Source organism: Hippopotamus amphibius, chromosome 2 (assembly GCF_030028045.1).
Source record: "Hippopotamus amphibius kiboko isolate mHipAmp2 chromosome 2, mHipAmp2.hap2, whole genome shotgun sequence".
NCBI lineage: Eukaryota > Metazoa > Chordata > Mammalia > Artiodactyla > Hippopotamidae > Hippopotamus > Hippopotamus amphibius.
The window spans coordinates 161,747,192-161,764,097 of NC_080187.1; the positions used below are offsets into that span (position 1 = coordinate 161,747,192).

The 16,906-nt window shown below is 37.5% G+C and overlaps 1 protein-coding gene across 5 annotated transcripts in view; it reads right to left on the bottom strand.

The window, feature by feature from the left end:
• Nucleotides 1-16,906, bottom strand: part of PRORP (protein only RNase P catalytic subunit) — a 136,481-nt gene that overhangs the window by 104,542 nt on the left and 15,033 nt on the right. The window lies entirely within an intron of this gene.

The following is a 16,906-nucleotide window of genomic DNA, read 5'->3' on the forward strand; positions in this document are numbered from 1 at the left end:
TTACCCCTTCAAAGTTTATAAAGAAAGGGCCAGAACCCCAGTTCTGAGCATTAGCTCTACCACATATTAAGACATATTATAAAACTACAATAGTCAATATAGTGTGGTCATGTACACAGATTAACGGATGAGAACAGAAAGTCCAGAAGCAGACACAAATATATATGGGAATTTGATATTTGATGAAAGTGGCATCCCAAACAAGTGGGAGAAAAGATGGGTTGTTAAATAAATGGTGCTGACGCAACTAGGTAATTAACCAAAGGAAAAAAAAAATCAAGTTGGAACCCTACCACACTTATACCAGAAAAAATTCCAAATGGATCTCAAATGTAAAGGAAAAACAACCAAAGTAGTAGGGGGCAAAAGAAGGCTTGTATTTGTGTTTATTCATTCTTATATAATCTTATGAAGAAAAAGGCCTTTCTAATTATGAAACCCAGGAGCTATTAAAAAAAAGTTTGATAAATTTTACTATTTTAAAATCTGCATAAGGAAGAAAAGCCTCAAAAAGCTGTAACTCAAATCACAGTTTTTCAAAGAGCTCCTACAAATCAATTTAAAAAAATCCCAATAACTCAAGTAAAAAATGGGCAAGACAGAAGCAAGCACTGTGCAGAAAAGAAATACAAGCAGCTTTTAAACCTATGGGAAGATGCCTGACTTACTCATTAAAAAAATGCTAAATTAACCCTATACTAAGATTCCATTTTTCACTTCAGATAAGCAAAGATCAAAATGATTGATGACATACTGGAACACAAAGGTGTGGAGAAACAAGACTTCTTATACTTTGCTGATCAGTATTGTGTGTATACCGATAAAACCTCCATGAAGGCCAATCAAAACTGATACATTTCCACTGCCCTAGCCATTCAATCTGCAGGAATATTACAGCTGTGTTAGAATATTGGAGAAATTACAATGTGTAATGTGATTCATTGCTGCATTTTTGTAGTAATAAAAGACTAAAGTGACCTAAATATCTATTTACAGAAGACTAAGTAATTAAATTATGGTCATTCGACACGTTGGAAAACTACATACTTGAAAGAGAAAAAGGAGAGGAAGAAGAGGAGAGAGGAGCAGGGGAGAAGGAGGAAGAAGATAATCTATTTTTGTCTTGAAATACAAAATTACATAAAAGACTGAAAAAGTCTTTATGAATTTTCAACCATCTAGAATCACAAGTTAAAGACATGTTCTCTAGCAGCTGGGTATACTTCCAAATAGATTTTTCTATTAAATACCCCTGGGCAGAATATAATTTACTCACAGGATAGTTATTTTTTAAATCTTGCCTGGGCTTTGGGGAAATAGGTCTTAATCAGGTAAAGATAGTTTAGCAATAACTAATTCACTTTGCTGTACACCTGAAACTAATGCAACACTGTAAATCAACTATACTCCAATAAAAAATTTTTAATAAAGTAAAAAGGTGGTTTAGAAATTAAGAATTAGAACAAAAAGCTCTATTCTTTTTAATCTCACTCTCCTTCCCTTTCATGCCATATCCAGACAGACACAGAGAACAGCTAAAAGAAAGGCAAAAAGACAATATATTTTTTGTCATAGAATCTTGCTCCCAAATTAAAAAGGAACAAATCAGGCAAGGAAAGGCAATAACATGGCTTGGATCCTGGAAACCCAGAAATGCTGTTAAACCACTCTCTCTCTCTCTCTCTTTTTTTTTTTATTCTGCTTTCAGTTCAAGGAGTTCATCCACCCTTACACACCCTGGAAATCCCCTATGCTTTACAACCAACCAGGAACCGGCTTTAAAACACCAACTGAGTGCCTAACTTCCCCACTTCCTTGGAGGCAAACACGCAAAATATTTAAGTCCTTTCACTGGATGATCCCAAAACAAAACAAAATAAAAATACTGCACAGATAAAACTCACTGGAAAAATATCCCCCCCAAACGAAAAAAGTAAACACTTATTTTTCAAATAAGGGAGAAAAAGTTTTGTAGAAAAACTGAGCACTATATATAGATAAAACTTAGAGTCCTCAAAAAGAATTTCCAGAGAAAAGCAATTATGGAGTGCTGCCCACAGCTCACAGCTCTTCTTAAGAGTCTTTATAGATGTTTCATTGTTTACCCTGAAAAAGTGACCAAATTCAAAATGTTTTCTTTAACAATAACTTTGGATACCATATTATTACCATCCTCCTCAAAGCAGCTGTGAGGATGCTACAGGAGCCTGGACTACTAGTGATAAGTCAGTTTGGGTTTGCATCTTCTCTGCTGGGCCATCCACTAGCTGATATGACCTTGGTCGTCACTTCACTTTTCTGGCCCTCGGTATAAAGTAGGGCTACTACCTCAAAGGGCTATTGTAAGGACTCAATAAAATTAAATGAGCTGACTATAAAAAGCCTCCACATGTGCTCTGGTAAGCAGTTAACAGTACACGTTCTACCAACAGCTTGTCACCATCTCTAACTCTTAGGGTTTTAAAACAGGATATGGGGAAAATAATTTTCCCTGCTTCCTGTTCCTGACTCAGAAACGGGTTTCTGTCTTCATGTGGCGGCAGAATGTTTGAATCCCTAAAGTAGTAATAACCCAACAGCCTCTATATGTGTAAGAAGAGCACGTCTACGTGTCATTTGTTCCCACATATTCCAATTCAAAGGCCAAAGAGACCATTCAGCCCATCTCCTACAGAAAGGCTAGATCCACTGCTCTTGCAGTACACATATATGTATAGATGATTCATAAATCAAGTGTTCTCTGTGGGGGATTGTCTGTAGCACATCCCTGCAGATTACTCTACACTTTACAGCACGCATATATCTTTGGATTTTACCCTCAAAACAATCCTGTGAGAAAACTGAGATGCAGGGGGGGGAAAAAGACCAAATTAATGACTACATAAAAAATACACAACCTCTATTTCTGACTCACAACTTATTACTTCATTGAGCTGAATGAGCTATTTATTTTGTTTATAAAGCAGAAACAACAAATTTTCAGTTGTATCTGCAAAAGCCACAAAAGTTTAAAATCTTCTCATAGCAATGAAGCAGAATTTACTAACATCTATACTCGATTTTATTGCTAATTTAAAAAGAAAATGGTTTGAGCTGTCTTTTTGCCCTCTTTTAATGAAAAACAATCAAGAATAGAAGAGAATACAGAAGGGAAAAATTTAAATCCTGGAATTTCTAGTGCTTAAGTTAAACAATAGTAAATCCGACTCATGTTAAGTAAGTATATAGAAAATCTTTGTGCACTGCAATAATAAGAAAGTAGCCTAACGGAAGCTGTCCACGTGGAAGGCAGGAAAAAAATGGGAAATGATTTTACTCTGAAAGAAACTCAGAAGGTGAAAGAATCAAACAGTAACTGGAAAAGGCAAGAAGACAGGTAGAAATCTTGGGGATATCCCGGGAACACTCATTAACTCAAGTGACGTGTCTTGTACATCTCATCAGTGGTTTTCCCTCCCATGTCCAACTTATACAAATACTGAATAACTTAACTGCAATGTACAACTGGAGGATGAGTCATCCCACCAGTAATAAATGAGATTAAGGGAAATTCTATTTTCCTGTGAACTCTGATACAGTTTGCATCTGTTTCATTCTTCCTGCTAGCAATTACTGTTAATTCATGTCTGCACACCTTTTCTTCTGCTATTAATTAAGCAAGTAATAGCGAATTAAGTATTAAGCACTCTTCCACCCTCAAAAGACATACACCAGACTAAAAGGGAGGCAGAATTACTGGTATAGTGTAAACAGCATGTATAACTGAATCTAAAGATCAGGGTTTGAAGCTTGGCTTCATGACTTAAACTGTATGGCTTTGGCAAGTTATTGAACTTCTCTGAGCCTCAGTTTCCTCTCTGTAAAGTATATAAAATACTTCCCTCAAAGTTATTGTAATGATTAAATGGTATAATTAAATAAATAGTAACTATCACATAAGAAATATAAACCTTAGATGATTTAATGTATAAATAATACTTATTGCACACCTACAGGATGCCAAACATTGTGAAGAATACAAAGAAGGGTGTCCTGTTCCTCAAAGAGGGACAGGAATGTACTCCTGTACATTTTAGATGAAGAGAAAAAGCAGAGGAAGAAAACAGCAAAGCAGTCCAGAGCCAGTGGGTAGCCAGCTCCAGCTGAAGCAGGTATTTGTAAAGAAGAGTAATAAGAGATGAGGCTTGAAAAGTAGGTTGTGGCAAAACTGAAGAAGGAGTTACTTTCAGGGTAGGAATGGAAAACTGCAGAAGGTTTTTGGGCAAGGGAATGATAGAATTAAATCAGTGTTTTAAAAAGATTGATTTAGCAAGAGTATTAAAGAAAAAAAAAGATGGAAGGAAGAGTATAGACACAAGAAAACCAGTTAGGAGGTAACACAGACATTGAGGCTGAGATGCTAAAGGCCTAGATAAGATAGAAATGGTAGAAATGGAGCAGCAAAAGCAGATATGGGAAGTGCTGCAAATAGGGTTACTGACGGATTTTACCCAAAGGTTAAGGATATGAGAAGAGTCAAAATCAGTTTTAATCTCCTCAGTCTGGGTGGCAAAGGGGAAAGTCACAAAAGGAAGCTCAATGGTGTGTGATCGGAGGCTAGAGAAGAAGCATTTATGAAGAACTTGATTTCTGACGCGCTGAATCTGAATTCATAATGGCATATTCACATAGAAATGTCTCACAAGCAGTTATTTACTTTGATCTGGCATTTGGAAGAATAGCCAGGGTAAAAGAAAACAGGATAATAAGAAAGAACTAAAGCTGAGGAAGAAATCCCATCAGGGTCACTGATAAAAGCTCTGGATCCTCTTTCAGGAGAAAAATGTATGCCCTCATTACAGGAAAATGGGTTTTCTCTAGTGAGGAGAGGAAATGGAGTCCAGGAGAGCCCAATATTCATAAAAGAGGCACAAAGATTATGGCATAAATCTCTGTGTCTGTGGTGTCAGCCTAAGGTCTGTGACGCAACATGAATTAAGAGAGCTTACCTTGAGTGGACACTGTTACTAGCAACTCAGCCCCACTGGGGACTCGCAGGGTCCAGGGAAAACACACTGAAATATACTGCACCTGCTTCTTCTCTGGCCATTTCAGCTTTCTTATCTATATAAACTAGGAATTTAATCTAATTTTACCCTGGATGTATGTGTGGTGTCTACCTCCTAGTCCATAACCCGCCTGAAACACTGCACAAATATTTACACAAAAAGTTATCAACATGTCTGGGTGTTCAGAATCCCATGGAACAAAACCTGAAAACCAAGAATTAATCATAAAACAAGGAAAGGAAGAGTTATGGTCCTTTCCTCTCCCCCACAAATCCATTATTGTTCCTTTACTTATAGGGGTATTCTACTTTAAAAGTGTTACTCCAACACAATAACAAGAAACACATTTGGACTTTAATACTAGTTTAGCTTCACTGATAACACTTCTGACAGTCAGGGACCATGAAAGCTGTGCTTTGGATTTGATCATTCAGCTCTGCTAGTTCTGGAAGTGGTCTGTCAGGTTATTTTGGTTCCTTAAAGACAGCATATCATTTATGTTGTTACACCTTAAACTAATAGTGTTATCTGTCAACTATACCTCAAAATTGGAAAAATAAAATAAAATTATAAATATTCAAAAATAATAATAATCAGTTCTTGTTTTCTAATAATCACATGGAGTTTCTCCACAGGCCCAGAAACCTTGTACCTTCAACACAATAGTGAGCAACCCAGGAAGAGGTCACTTCAAAAATTTCTATCTTCAAAGGCTGGGCCCATGTTTAGAAGTAGTGCAGGCCCCTAAATATACTCTGAAAAAAATGAATCACAGTTATTAGGCCATGCGATACTGACAACAACTGCAGGGAAGGTGGTAACTTATGATAAGGCCTTTCATCTTCCACCTAATGTTTAATAGCTCCTGAGCATTTACGAAGTTCTTTTCATTTCTCAGGGATACCATATGTGGGCTCAGTACCTGATAAGGCCTTATCTTATTTCCCTGAAAAATGCCCCCTGCTCACTTTTCTCATTTTGGAGAATTTTACAGGTTAAATAATCATAAGCATTTATATGGCATGAATCTGCAAAGAAAATACAGTATTTTTATTAACATAGTAGAATGTAATTCTGCCATTCTTCATTTTTCAGTCAGCTTGCCAAGAATTACACTGCGAATAACAGCAGTGGTTAGTCAAGAGGGATGCCAGCCTTTGAGAAAGCCTGGGTTTATCTGCTAATTCAAATCATCTGAGCACATCTACCGCTGGCACAAATGCAAGGAGCCAGTTTTTTGAAAACTATTGTTTAAATCATCTGTGCAGGTAGCTCAATCCACACACGTTCCACTCTTCCAATTATAAGTTCCCAAAAGAAAGCCAGCACTCATAAGTGCAGGAAATCACATTTTACTTCCCTGCAGCTGCTGCACAGAGGAGAAAAATGCAGAAACAAAGAGGAAATGTGCCTGGAAATCTTATTAACAAAGAGTGGAAATCCCCTTCCTCCAGGTCTCCCAACTAGCACTGCTGAGGATGTATAAGCTCTCATGTTCAAACTTCCCTTCATGGAAGGCCTAGCCACCCAGAATCAATCGGGAGCTGCTGCCTGCACTAAAGGCTGGGGTAGATGCACACTGGAACATTCCAGATTGCCACTTTAGGTATAGTTTTCACTACATAATGGATTAACTCATATAGGATTTTTTTTTAACTTCAGAACAAACATTAATAGCCCTTTTGCAAAGCAAAAACAATGTGGTCCAGTAGGAAATCTCTCTCCAGCTCTGATCTAAATTCCATCTCTCATACGTTTCATTAATGGAGAAAGAAATGTTACCATGTGCAAACGACATGACAATTTTCAGTATTTTTAAAATATTATTTGACTAAAGAAATGGACTTTCACTTTCTATGGTGCCATTTCTAAACTATTTTCATCTTTTATAATGAATATGTTTGGGGAAAAAAAAACTACAGGAAGATGTTGCCTCTGCATGAAATTCACTAAGGATGCATTATTTTATAATCTCCCTCTTCATAACTTCTATCCTGAAAGCACATAAGCATTTATGTAACATGTCAGTTTTTTACAAATATTTTTACAATGGAAATTTCAAACATAAACAAAAGTAGGCAGAATAATATAATAATAAATTTCAATGAATCTATAAACTAACTTCATCAACTCATGGCCAATCTTGTTTCCTACATAAGCCCACCTACTCCATCCCCCATTTCCCAGTTATTTTTGAAGCATATCTCACCCATCACATAACTTCATCCATAAATATTTCAGTGTGTAGCTCTGAAATAGTTATGGTTTCAGGGGGGCGGTGTTTTTTTGGCCGTGCCATGCAGCTTGTGGGATCTTAAGTTGCCTGACCAGAGATTGAACCGGGGCCCTCGGCACTGAAAGCGCTGAGTTCTAATCGCTGGACTGCCAGGGAATTCCCTAAAATACAGAGTTTTAAAAAACACCTCACTGGCATTATTATTACACCTTAAAAAGAAATCAACAATAATTTCTTAATATCTCCAATAACTGGTGTTCAGATTTCTTTGATTGTTCAAATGTATAATTAAAGGCCCAATACAGTCCATACATTGCAAATGATTGATGAATCATAAATTGTTTTTGATCTATAGGTCTCTTCCCTCTCCCTCTCCCTCTCCCTGGCTCTCTCTCTCTGCCTGCAATTAATTTATTGGGAAACACTAGGCTGTTTATTTCATAGTTTCCTAGCTTGGATTTGATAATTATATCCTTGAGGTATATGAGTATGTCCCATATATTTTCTGTAAATTAGTAGCTGGCTTTAGATGGTGATCAGATTCAAGTTTGATATTTTCATGTACCAAATTCTTAACTTTTCTATCTCCTATTTCTTGAAACCCCGAGGGAGAAGAACCACTTGCTAAGCTTCAACCTGTATCTAACAAGTAGTGCTGGATAATAAGAAGGTGTCATTGGCTCTGCTCTAGGCTTACCAACTTATACTCTGTAATGACCTAGATGGGAACAGAATCCAAAAAAGAGTGGACATACGTAAACATGATTGACTTTGCTGTACAGCAGAAACTAACACAACACTGTAAATCAGCTATACTCCAACAAAAATTAATGTTTAAAAAGAGTAAGGAAAGGCAGTGAGGTAGTTTAAAGAGCTTCACACTATCAAAACCTCAGCAATGATTTGATGTCCCTTTCCTCCTTTCCAGACTGACACTGTGCTAGATACAGATTCTGCACTTTTAGTCACCTAAATTACTACCTCTTCTACCCTGCCCTGTCTTCAGGTCTCTACCCTTATATCTGCCCCCATTAGGAAAAAATGACCTTATCTGACTTTTCTTAACATGTAACTAGGTTGCCTGGCAACAGTCAGAATAAGAGTCATGAAGTAACTTTCCCATGGTTACGATAAAGATGATGTTAAATGAGTTAATAGTTGCAAGGTACTCATAGTATGACTAGCATGTAATAAGCCTTATACAAATGTTTGCTTCATAAAAAAAGCAGTTAAAACAAGTTAAGACTTCTGTTAACAAACACCCCAAGTTAAAAAAATAAAAGTTAAGAAGCAGAATTAATACTTAAAAAGATCTCTTGAACTTCCTCAGGAATACAAATTACTCCCTTCTACTTTGTACTTTACAGGAAAAAAATGTCCTACATACAAGCAAACATTCCAGATAACTAAGGCATGTTCCTTTAGGCATCTAATTTTATTTCATTTTAATCTTTTAAAGTCAAGATAATCCAAAATGGAAACTGTTGTTAGAAATGCACTGCATACTTTCCTTTATCAAATGAAGAACACTAAACAACATCTTACTAAATTTCTTAGGGACCCAGTGTTTCATTACGAATATAGGGAAGCTTAAAGAACAGAACTCAGATTTTGGAGACAGACAGACTTGGGTTCTAATCTTAGCTCTGCTACTAACAAATGTGGCTTCGCAAAGCCACTTAACCTCTCTGAGGCCTAGCAAAAAAGAGATGCTGCCTTCCTCGTAGGAGTAACAAATGGATTAGAAACAACAAAGGCCCTAGTACGCTGCCTGACACATAGTAAGCATTTAGTAAGTGGCAACTATTATTCATTAATTGAACAAATTGAGCATTTTATGCCAAGCACTGTTCTAAATTATAGGGGTACTGCATGGTTCAAACAGACAAAAATCCCTACTCTCATGGAGCTTCTATTCTAATATGGCAAAAAGATAATAAAAGCATATGAGACATATACTATGTCAGATGGTGGTAAGTGCTATGGAGAAAAATAAAGCAGGGGCAGAAAACGGAGCATGCTTGGGTGAGGGTATACATGCAATTTTAAATAGGGTGGTCAGGAAGAACCATTCTAAGAAGGCAATACTTAAGAAAAGAGATGAAGCAGGTAGATGAATAATCACACAAATGTCTGAAGGAAGACAAAACAGCTAGTGCAAAGGTCCTAAGGCAGGGGCATGTCTGGTAGGACCAAGAAACACCAAGGAGTCCAGTGTGGCTGGAATGCAGTAAGATCTGAGAGGCTAACAGGGGTGGCATCGTGAAGGGCCTTAAAGGTCACTGTAAAGATTCTGTGTTTCAGTCTGAGATAGAAAGCTACTGGAGAGTTTTAAGCAAGGGGGTGACATGATCTGACATGGATTGAAAAGTATCACTCTGGCTGATAACAGGGTGCTGGGAAATAAGGAGAACATTTAGGAGGCTATTGTGGTTGTCTTGTCTAGAAGTGATGGTGCCTGGGACTTCCTAGGTGGCGCAGTGGTTAAGAATCCGCCTGCCAATGCAGGGGACATGGGTTCAATCCCTGCTCTGGGAAGACCCCACATGCCTCGGAGCAACTAAGCCCGTGTGCCACAACTATTGAGCCTGCACTCTAGAGACCCTGAGCCACAACTACTAAGCCCACAGGCCACAACTACTGAAGCCTGCGAACCCAGAGCCTGTGCTCCGCAACAAGAGAAGCCGCCTCAATGAGAAGCCCGCGGACCACAATGAAGAGTAGCCCCCGCTTGCCCCAACTAGAGAAAGCCCACATGCAGCAGTGAAAACCCAACACAGCCAATAAAGAAATAAATTTACTAAAACAAAAAGAAGAAGAATGGTACCTTGGATCAAAAAGTGGTAGTAGCAAAGGCGATGAGAAGTGGTCAGATATACCCTGAAGGAAATCAACAGGATTTCCTGGTAGATTGGCAGTGGGGAATGAAGCAAAGAGGGGAGTCCAGGGTGACTGCCATTTCTGATATCTGGTAACTAGAAGAAAGTTCTATGTACTGAGATAAGAAAGACTGCAAGAGGGGCATCTTAAAGATCAGGAGTCTGGTGTGGTGGAGGATGGAGGAGGCCTCTGCCGTTACTCTCAACATCTCAGCAGCTGCTCTTTCACACTGGTAGTCTTCTCTTCCCTCAGAAGTACGCTGTCAGCCTTCAGTACCCATGTGTTACCGTTTCTAATCTCCTGTCTTTACACTATTCTTTTTTTTTTTCTTTACACTATTCTATTCTCTAGGAAGAGCAAATGAAAAGGCAACAAAAATTGATACCTTTAGTCAATGGCAAAAGAAAAACTGAATCAGAAATCTGAGGCAGCATTTTCTAAGCAAAAAATTAAAAAAAAAAACAACCTAAAAGTGTGGCCACTCTGGTACTTTACTTCCAACACACTATTTCTAAAATTCACTTACAAAATGGTTACTTAGAACTCACAATACTTTTCCCATGAATAAAAATTTATAAAAAAATGACTTGGTTTCCATGTCAAATTATATCATGGGGCATCATTACAACAATAATAGTACTAGCCTGCATCTGAGGGAGAAAAGATCACAGGGTGTAAGAATAGACCAGACTTCCTTGCCCTTGGCCTAAGAAAAAACAAGTCTGGTTTCTCCTTGCACACTCCTACCTTGTCCAAACCCCCTCAACTAAAGGTACCTCTGTCCCTCTGCCTCCAGCCCTGTAATCTACATGAGACCGCTCACTCTAGCATTCTCTTCAGAGCTGCCCCCCACCAAATGTTCTCCATGTCTAAAAATCACCCACCCAACTCTAAAACAGCAGCGACCACCCACATCCACATCCAATTCTTCTTCCCTTGTAAAACAGAACTCAGCTAGCCATCAGGAGGAAACGCACTGCTTCAAGCTAATTCTCATAAAAATGACTGAATCCGAATTGGTAGAATTTCAGCAAGTGCTATCTTAGAGCAAATGAAGAATGAAGAAATGGACATATTCGATGTTAAGAAGACAAGAAGTCAGCCTGCTTCTCTTTTTACATTTTTACCCTTCCTGGGCTTCCGAACTCATTGATTTTTCTAGAAGTTTCACATTTTTGGCCACAATTCTTACACCAATACACCTGGATGATCACATGCCTATTTTCTAGTTTTTACTGCTTAAGAAGAGGAAATGGGGAATAGCATTAGTGATTAATTAAGTGTGCACGGGTAAAATGTTAAGTTGAGGACCATTTATCCATTAATGGGCTTTTTACAGACTTCAAAACACATGGTTTTAAAACTATACTTTGCAAATAATTAAATTTCTCATTTTTTTTAACTACCAAATCCCAAAGTTTGCCATTTACCACTCAACATTTTTTTTTTTTAATCTGGGGGGAAACCTCATATGCATCTTAGAGATAACCAAATCTTCAAACACAGAAGATGAGAGTGGAAGGTTCTGAAGATTGCGATGAAGAGCTCAGTTGGTTCACATCTTTCATAGTTTGCAGCTGCTACTCTCAAGTTTAAAAAAAAACAACAAAAAACACCTACATTAGAACAGTTTTTTTTTTTTTCTTTTTAGATCAGTTTTTATACTGACATTTCATTTGGGTCACATGTGCTGTCTTAAATCTGTAGTTAGAGAAACACCAGAAGCCCTCACTTTTGTCATTTAACTGAAGAGATATTATCAAGCAGAACAAATGGTTTGATTTAAACTTAACCCTAAAAACTCAATTAAATGTACTACAGGCAATTCGCCTTCCTCCAATTTCTTTTCTAGAAAACAGAATCCCAAGTCATTAAAGTTTTATTTAAGAAGTTCTAAATCACAAGATTATGGGGGACTGCTATCATGATTAAAGTTTCATTAAAAGTTATCCAAAAAAGAGCTTCATTAAAAGTTCAAAATGAGAGGACCATGGTGGGCTACTATTTCCTTCTTTATAGTTGTCTATTTCAACTGAAAATTTTTTATAATTAGTAAATATTTTTATTTTCCATTTTGGAAAGTGAAAGAAGATGATGAAATAAGAAGAAAAACTAAAAGAGAATAGAAAAAACTAAACACAAGATAGGCTGAAGAGTAAGAATGCTGTCTGTTCTAACTTCCTTTGTTAATATGTTTGTATAATAAAATTGAGGAAAATACATTTTAAACTTTTCAAATAGAAAGAAAAAGGAAACTACATCTAAAGCAGAGTACTTCCAGAGTTCTTCAACTGTGGTGTGAGGACAGCTGGGCATCTTTAAGACCTTTTCAAGGCATCTATAAGGTTAAAAACTATTTTTATAATTACACTAAGATATTAACTGCCTTTTTCAAGCTCATTTGCTCACAAGTGTGCGATGGAGATTTGGTACAATATCAGAGAAGAATAACAACAATTATCTGAAAATGCCAATAAAATACTTTCAGTCTTTCAGATTATCTAATCTTTATAAGCCTCCATTTTCTTCATATGCTTCAACCAAAATAACAAACCACGATAGACTGAATACAGAAGCAGATATAAAAACTCAGCTGTCCTCTATTGAGGCAGGTAATTAAAAAGATTTACAAATACTTAAGACAATGCCTCTCACATACTGTTTTTGTTTTAGATGATAGAGTTATTATTGAGAAAAGATTTATGTTCACACATAATAGTTTTTATATCATTTTAACTTAAAAACAATTTTTAGGGACTTCCCTGGTGGCACAGTGGTTAAGAATCTGCCTGCCAATGCAGGGGACACAGGTTCAATCCCCGGTCCAGGAAGATCCCACATGCCGTGGAGCAACTAAGCCTGTGTGCCACAACTGAGCCTGTGCTCTAGAGCCCATGTGCCACAACTACTGAAGCCTGTGAGCCTAGAGCCCGTGCTCCACAACAAGAGAAGCCACCACAATGAGAAGCCTGTGCACTGCAACAAAGAGTAGCTCCCACTCACCACAACTAGAGAAAGCCCGCAGGCAGCAACGAAGACCAAACACAGCCAATAAATAAATAAATATTTTTTAAAAAGTTTTTTAAAGGTTCTCAGTTTTAATTTGTAATCCAGTAATTATCAAAAGATACAATCCCACATGAATAAAAGCTCTCAGCAGTCCTTAATTTTAAGAATGTAAAAGCATCTTGGGACCAAAAAGTTTGAGAACTGCTATTCTAACAATTGCTGTTTTCCTACTCTATAAGAAAAATGTCACACTACAAAAGAGTATTTCTTAAGAGATACAAAGAAAGTTGCTTAAAAGTGAATTTACAATTTATAGGACAAATGATTAAGCTCAGATTTGCTTTACAATTATCTGAGTGGCAAAGGAGGAATGATGGAAGTATAAATGAAATAACAGTGGCCATGGGTTAATAATCACTCTAGGAGTTGGTTATTCTAGGATATGTTTTACTTTTGCATATGTTTGAAATTTTCCCTAAGATTAAATAAAGACAAATTCATACCTGAACAGCTGAATATGAAAAACAAAGGCTGTAATTTAATGTTATTGTTAAGAATGAAAGAAAATGAGAGGAAAAAAATCTTACTAACATTAAACTAACACTATCCACATAGCTCCAAATTCACCCTCTTTATCTTCATTGATGTCACTGAGTTTCATGTAGCTGAATCAGTAGTACCTGGATATTACTTGGAGTTCTGCTTCATTCACCTAAAATTTACATATACAGCTTCCCTCTGTGACTACTATAACCAACTTGACAGACAAAAATTACACAGATATCTCTCAGTTTAACATTAATAGAAACTTACCAAATTGGTTAACCTGACTGACCTGGCTACAACCCAGAATAATGTTTTACACGGTACACTACTGCCATCTGCTGGTTGTGATGTCTAAGCACAGCAAATAATGGTTTTAAAACAGAAAAACTAACAATTTACCAAGACCATGGTTTTGTCCCCAAATTATCCTATAATAAAGAAGCTGTCATACACACATTAGGGTTCTTCAAAATATTACATTAGAAGCAGTGGTTCTTGACCCCGTTACACTTTAAAATTATCTGGGAGGTTTTGAAAGCCCTGATGCCTGGGCCCCAAACCAGAGCAATTAAATCAGAATCTCTATTTTGTGAAAATGAAAGGCAAGCCAAACAGAGGAAATATTTGCAAAAGATATATCTGACACAGGACTTGTATCTAGAGTCACTTTTACAACTCAATAATAAGAAAACAACCAATTTTTTTAAACAGGAAAAAATCTAAATACCACCTCACCAAAGAAGATATATGGATGGCAATTCAGTATATGAAAAGATGCTCAATATCATTAGTTATTAGGAAAGTGTACATTAAGACCACAATGAGATACCACTTCACATCCATTAGAATGGCTAAAAGTGAAGAGACTGACCTTAATATTAACTGCTGCCCAGGATGCAGAGCAACTATCACCCTCTCACGTTGCTGGCAGATATGCAAAATGGGACAACCATTTTGGAAAACAGTAGGTATGTGGAAAACACATACCTCCTATAAGACCCGGCCGTTCCATTCCTAGATATGTACCCAACAGAAAGAAAAGTTGTAGTGGGTTAGTTAAATAGTGTCCCCTCTAAAATTCACGTCTGCCAGGAATGTGACCTTATCCAAAAGGGGATCTTCGCAAACATAATAAATTAAGATGAGGTCATACTGGAATAAAGTGGGCCCTAACTCCAATGACTGATGTCCTTATAAGAAGATGACACATAGAGAAGAGGAGGCAGAGAGTGGAGTGATGCAATTAAAAGCCAAGAAACACCAAGGCTTGCCAGGAGCTGGGAGCTTCTGAAGCTAGAAAAAGGGAAGAATCTCCCTAGAGCCTTCAGAAGGAGCAGGGTCCTGCCAACACCCTGATTTCAGACTTCTAGCCTCCAGAACTGAGAGAGGAAAAAATGTGTCATTTTAAGCTATCCAGGCTGAAGTACTTTGTTACAGCATCCCTAAGAGGGACTTCCCTGGTGGCGCAGTGGTCAAGAATCTGCCCGCAAATGCAAGGGACATGGGTTCAATCCCTGATCCGGGAAGATGTCACTGAGCAACTAAGCCCGTGAGTCACAACTACTGAAGCCCAGGCACTCTAGTGCCCGCATATCGCAACTACTTAATGCTGTGCACTCAGAGCCCATGCTCCGCACCAAGAGAAGCCACTGCACTGAGAAGCCTGTGCACAACAAAGAGTAGCCTGTGCTCACCAACAAAGAGAAAGCCTGCGCTCAGCAACAAAGAACCAATGCAGCAGCCCGCCCCCCAAAAAAGGTATCCCTAGGAAACAAATAGAAAAGAACAAAGTACAAAGACTTGTACAAAATGTTCTCATTAGCTTTATTTTTAATAGCCCCAAACTGGAAATAACCCGAACATCTATCAATAATAAATAGGTGAGTGAATTTATAAAATTGTGGTATAGCCACACAATGGAACACTACTCAGCAGTGAGACACAAAACATAAAGCTCAAAATAATTATGAATTAAAAAAGTCTGACCAAAAAAGACTATATATTATACGATTCCCATGGTGTTTATCTGAAGTGGCAAGAGTGAGTGGTGGGCTGATACAGAAGGGAGTCATTACAAAGTGGCAGGAAACTTTTGACGTTGATAGATATATTGATTATCTTGACAGTGCTGACAGTTCCACAGGTGTATAGATGTGTCAAAACTCATCAGTTTGAGGGGAAGATGGCAGAGAAAAGTGCACCAGGAATCAGTCTCCCTAGACAGACTAGACGACAATGCATTGACAGAATCTGTCTGATTTTGTAACTATTTTGCAACTCTGAAATCTGTTGAAGGCTTGCAACTTCCAGGGGAAGCCTTAAATGACTAAATGTGGTTAATTTCGACAATTTGGACAGTTTTAGCTCTTAGAAGGGCAATAGTTACCCATCTCTTACCCCAAGCCACATGGCATGCAGCTGTACACATGTTCCGAAGCAGTCTGCTCACAGCTTCTGGGAGGCAGGGTGGGCAAAAAAAAGGACCTTGTCCCCCAAATATTGGGGATTTGTGCTGTAGTTGCAGACTGCTGCTTCTGATCACAGAGGTACAGACAAAGAGGCATAAATATCAAGAAAAAGAAAATCTGAATATACCTGTAACTAGTAAGGAGAGTGAAATCAGTAATTTAAAAAATCTCCCAAGAACAACAAAAAAAGTCCTAGACCTGATGTTCACTGGTGAATTCTACTAAACGTTTAAAGAAGAATGAATACCAATCCTTCTTAAACTTTTCCAAAAAATTAAAGAGGGAACACTTCTCAACTCATTCTACGAGGCCAGCATTACCTTGATACTAAAGTGTCTTTACACTACAGTAAAGGAAAACTATTAACACTGATGCAAAAATTTTCCACAAAATACTAACAAGCAGAATTCAGCAGCATATTAAAAGGATTATACACCATGACCAAGTGGGCTTTATCCCTGGAATGCAAATATGGTTCAATATATGAAAACTGACCAACACATCACATAAACAGAATGAAGGAAAAAAACAATTGATCATCTCAAATAATGCAGAATAAAAATTTAACAAAATTTAACACCGTTTCATTAAAAAAAACAAAAACAAAAAAAAACCTGGACAAGCTAGGAAAGAAGGAAACTAACTCAACGTAAAAGGCATATATAAAAACTGACAACCAACATCATACTCAGTGATGAAAGACTGAAAGCTTTTCCTCA